This window comes from Urocitellus parryii, chromosome 4 (assembly GCF_045843805.1).
Source record: "Urocitellus parryii isolate mUroPar1 chromosome 4, mUroPar1.hap1, whole genome shotgun sequence".
In the NCBI taxonomy this organism is placed as follows: Eukaryota; Metazoa; Chordata; class Mammalia; order Rodentia; family Sciuridae; genus Urocitellus; species Urocitellus parryii.
The window spans coordinates 167,765,948-167,771,644 of record NC_135534.1 but is presented as its reverse complement, the minus strand read 5'-3'; positions in this window follow the sequence as shown (position 1 = coordinate 167,771,644).

Sequence of the window (5,697 nt, the reverse complement as noted above, 5' to 3'; positions counted from 1 at the left end):
TTTCAAAGAAGTAACAAGATTAAATATAAAGAGAAAGAACATTCATTTGAGATTGAGGGAATCTAAACTTTTCCCCAGTTCTGTCAATCCCGCTTTGTCATTTGGCCAGCTTGTATTCGCTCTCTGGGACTCGATTTTTATCTTCCATAAAGTGATGGTGAAGGAAAGATGCTACCCAAATGGTTTTACTTGTCTTGTTTATATCTTGAAACCATTAAAGTCAGTACCACCTAATTCATTGCATGTCTGGGGAATTCCCTGCCTAAGGTAAAAAACAGGATTCTGTGGAAAAGAACAAATGATAAATCCATGATATAAGAATTCTATTTTGTTGAAGAAAAGGGACTGAGGGTGAAACACAAGGAACCAGAGAAGTCATAGCATTCTCTTAGAATATTAATATAGAATACTCATTTGGTAGACTATGACACTTTCAGTTCAGTATGACCTACCCACAGGAAATGGAATAAGCCACACTGAGCCATTAAAGAGGTAATCAGATGGAAAGAATGTCCATTTGTAACAGTGTCCATCTGCCTCAAAACCTTAGTAGTAGTAAGATAGATAGAAATAAATTAATCAATTTTATAAAAAATGAGGCAAAGTCACCAAATATCTTACACATGTGTTTTTATGTGCACACATACAAATAACTATAAAAGCTATAACTGGATGCCAATAATTTATATGGCTTTTCCATGCAGATTGTGCCTAAGAGTCTTACTAAACAATAGATCACACAAAAAATTGAAAGTAGAGTGCTTTTGAATAAAAGAGGATTGGACATCAGGACAGTTCCTTATATCTTTGAATACCTTATATCTCTTTGTGTCTTTGAAGTTTTGTTTTTGTATAATAATATTAATGGAGAGAGGAGAACAGAGGGGAATATGACACAAGTTTATTCTTTCTTGCTCAGAGTGAGGAAATAGCAGCTTTCAAAAGGTAAAAGCCAAAGTTTTTGGAAAAGGTGAAACAGAAAAGATTGATGGTTGGGATAAATGGAGATTTCTTTCATTGTTTTCATTTAGTGAATATTTATCAAGGGCCTATTATGAACCAAACTCCTGACACTTTTCAAAGGGAAGGTGAGGGGGCAAAGAGGAATCCGATGTTTATAAAAGACATGTATGACTTGATGTGGATTTATTTTACCAAGATGTGAAATTTCCAGAAGGTGAGGAAATGGGAGTGAGGAATGGGGTCTGCAGGTGAAGTCATGTGGAAGGTAGGAAGGACGGAAGAAACGACAGCTCCAGAGCCCATGTAGGAAGAAAATAAGGGATGCAGGAATGTTTTTAAAAAAAAATGTCTCATGGCAAAATAACTAGAAGAGAAGATAGGCTATCTGAAAGCAATGGGAAAGAATATGGTTAGCATGAAAAGGCACTGACTGGGCATGACGAGGAGTGCCCCTGGGATTCAGGCATCATGGAAGAGTTAACCAGGATGGCTTTAGAATTGTACTGGTGCGGGGGCTCAGTGGTGCACTCCTGTAATCCCAGCGGTTTGGGAGGCTGAGGCAGGAGGATCCAGAGTTCAAAGCCAGCCTCAGCAGAAGTGAGGCACTAAGCAACTCAGTGAGACCCTGTCTCTGAATAAAATACAAAACAGGGCTGGGGATGTGGCTTGGTGATTGAGTGCTCCTGAGTTCAATCCCCTGTACCAAAAAACCCAAACAAACAGAAAAAACAAAAAACAAAAAACCTACGCCCATACAGTACAAGCTCTCAAGAGGGAGAAAGAATGCTCTTATTTTCAGCAAGGAGAGAGCATAGCTCTACTGTGAATAGAAGAACACAAGCCTACAAAAGGCAAAGGGGAGTGTAGTCAAGTTTATTAGCCATTATGGTGTGTAAGTCACTTGACCTCCGTTACCTGATCAATCCTGACAATTTGAAGATACTATACCCTTTTTTTTTTTTTTCCCCAGTAAGGACAGATGAAAACTCAGAAATTTTAAGGAATTGGTAAAGGTCACATAGCTTAGAGGTAGAACTGGTATTCCAACCCAGGTCTATTTATGTGCAAATGAGTAAGGGTGTAGCTAGTAGTCATGATCTAGCCAGGACACTGAAACCACAGCAGTTAATTTTATGGAATTGAATATTAAAGGTGTTCAAGGTGGCTAGTGGTATAGCTCAGTGGTAAAGCATGTGCCTCACACACAAAAGGCCCTGGTTCCATCCCCAGCAAACTGCACCCCCATTTATCCCACCAAAAGTGTTTGAGAACTGAAAGTGCAAAAAAAAAAAAAAAAAAAAGTGAACATTAAGATATCACAGAGGTAGCAAGTAAGGAGTGACCTGTCACTGGGTTGGTGAATGTTCTGATTTGGATGTGGAATGACCCCAAAGGGGCCAAAGATGGGGCTTTGGGGAAGTGATTAGATCATGAGGGCTCTGAACTTATTGGTAGACTAATCTATTGCTGGCTGAATGGATAACTGGGAGGTGGGACATAGTTGGAGGAAGTAAGCCACTGGAGATGCTCTCTCTGGCCTCTTCCCCACCCTCAAACTCTCCTTCACAGCTGCCAAAAGCTAAGCTTCCCTCCACTGTTCCCTTCTGCCATGATGATCTGCCTGATTTCAGGCCCAGAGCAATGGAGCCAACCCTCCACAGATTCAAAGCTCTGAAATTTTGAGCCAAAATGAGCTTTGCCTTCTTTTATTTATTTATTTTTTTTTACAATACCTTTATTTAAGTTACTTATATGTGGTGCTGACGAAGGAACCCATGGTGGCCTCACACATGCTAGGCAAGTGCTCCACCACTGAGTCACACACAACCCAGCTTTTCCTTCCCTTTAAGTTGTTCTTCCTAGGTATTTTGGGCACAATGATGGAAAACTCAAACAGGGAACAAAAGAAGGAGGTTAGAATTATCAAATTACCTAGAAGCTTGAAGGAGGGCCCTTTGAGCTGGAACCCAGGGCTCTGGAGCAGTACACTGCTTGCTGGTGCTAGTGGCTATGAGTATGGGTTGAGGCTGTTGCTGTCCGTGCTGGGGTAACTGCAAACTGGAATCAGTTGCTGCTGCTGGAGCAGATGGCTGCTGTCAGGGTGAAGCAGTGTTGTTGGGGTGACTGATGCTCAAAGGTACAGGGAGCCATGAAAACCAGCGAGTCCCTTCTTCCTCCCCTTTCCCTCCGTTCTCCCTTAGTGCCCCCTATTGGCAGACTCTAGCAAAGCAGCTGGCAAAGGAGAAGCTGCTTGCTAACAAAGCCCAGCATAGAAGAGTGGATCTGAGGCAGGGTGCTTAGCTTGAAGACTGAAACAAAGAGGAGCTCAGGAACACAGCTTCACCACCACCTGCCCCCACCAGTTTTGAAGGGTTTTATGTTTAACAGAAGGAAAGACAGACTTTGATATTAGTTTTGGAGAAAGGAACATGAACAGCCGTGTTTCACTGATTTCTGCAAATGAATGTAAAATGGAAACTACAAAATACATTTGAAAGAAATATAGCTTTAGGATTTTCAAGTATATACAGAACTCCTTTAATTGGGTGTTAAATAAATAAAAATGTATGTTAATTTCCCCTGTGCAGTGAAGTAGAAAAAAGACATTTAATTGTTTAGCTACTGAAGATTCTCTGTTATTAGGACATAAGGACAATTAGCTTTTAAAGCATTGCTCAGAATATATACTTTTTTTTTGCCAAATGTTTATTTTTTTACAAAAGAGAAGAGAACAAACCAAACCCTTTCCTCAAGAGCAGGACTTTTGAAAAAAAAAAAACCACAAAAAACGAATGCTAAACAGGATTTAGGAAAGAGAAAACATCACCAAAGCCCATGGGAATGACAATTCCTGGTTAACTGTAAAAAATGGAGAATCTAATTGAGACAGATGACCAGATTTAGGAAAAATAAACCTCACCATTAAAATCTAATTAAATATTTGCATTTCAGCATTAAGTTTCCTCTCAAAAGTTTTGTGAACAGCGGGGTGACAGTGAAGATTATTGACTATAATTTGCTGAAGTTTTTAACTAAATTAGTTTTGTGCAATGTATGGAAGGTTTACTCTGCTGCACTTATCCGGTGGCTGCTTTATTATTCTTTTAAAGTGAATCATTTATAACTGTTCTCAGAGATCTTTTATCAGCCACTTATCTCCTTCAACTGGACTTGTGACGCCAAGGGATAAAATGAATTGCTGGCTAATATTGTGAGAATTAATCAGACCACAACAGCGGGAGAGTAATGACTTACTTACAGTTAGACATTTGCATTTGGCAGTAAAATCACAACAAAATATAAGGATGTTTAATCTTTGGCTTCGACGTGAACATTGGAACATGTTGGCAATACAAAAAAAAAATAAAATAAACTGCAAAAATTGTGTGTTTTAATCTTGGGTAATTATACCTAATCTGAGATTTTAATTCTGAGAAGAAAGGTCTTTTTTTGATACAAAGAGTTCTCCCAACCCCCATTTTGGTACCTTTGAATCAAAGTGGTCTAGTTTTCTGAGATACTTTTTCTCTATTAGAGACCTTTGGAGAGATGTAGTAAGTCTTTTGATCCTCATCTGACCTTCCTCCAAAGTCCGCTAGTTCTATTTAGTTCTGTTTCCTTTCTGTCTCTTGGCCCTACAGTAATTTAGAAGGAAGTGGTAGCAAACCCAACACTGAGGTGGTGGAGATATTTCTGCAGCTGCGATTTTTTCATACACTGCTCACTCTGTTTTCTTAAGAGTCTGGCATCTTCAAAAAGAGGATTAGGATTTTGGTTGCTGTACAAACACTGGAGAAGGAGTACAATAAAAAATTATTTCCTGGTTTAAGGTCATTGACTCAAAGGCATTGGAGATGTACCTATGCTTAATAGCCACATTCTTCAATTTATATGTCTACAGCCAAAGTGCTCATGGCATCCATTACTATTTAGGTCTGGTAATTTGCAGGAATGCAGATGTCCTCAGTAATCACGGTTTTTGGCCTATGCAGGGCACATGCCCATGTAGATACACATAGACATACACATAGCGAACCTGTTCACAGAACTCACACAGATCCCTTTTTCTGAGGCTGTGTGGTGTTGTGCAATGCAGAGACTTCCAGGGGATCTGCATTTGAATCTCATTTCTACCCTGTAAAGTCTGTTTCCTGGCCATGTTACTTTACCTCTCAGAACTCCATTTTCCTTGTGAGTAAAATAAAGAAAATAATACCTGTCTTGTCAGTTACCATAAGGATTAGGGATTGTAAAGGAAACACGCATGTCACTTGTTCAACAAACGATAGTAGTAATCAGTAGGGAAGCAGCACCTTTGGATTTCCTGCATTTTTTTGTGTTTCCTGATGAAGCAAAGAAAAAAGCCTGCACATTTGGCTGGAGTAGTCCCTGGGTTGTAGTTGCAAGAAATCAAAGCCCAGAGTCTGTGTTTAGACTGGTGCAATTGTAGGCAAGGAGAGGGAGTCCCTGACAGAAACTTGTATTAGTCTTTCTGAAGCCTACCTTCCTAATTTCCAGAGCAATTTATTAATCTTCTCCTAGAGACTCCTCAAGGGCAGAGACTATGTTTGAGTTTTCCTTGTATCGTTAGAACCCACACATAGTAGGTGCTAGTAAAGACTAAATGAAATTTGTGGCGATGGTGAGGTTTTATTTAATCCCAAACTCCCAGATGACATTATTGTTCCTTTTCCAAGATTCCCCTCACTTCTACTTTGCCATTTTGCCAGCCAC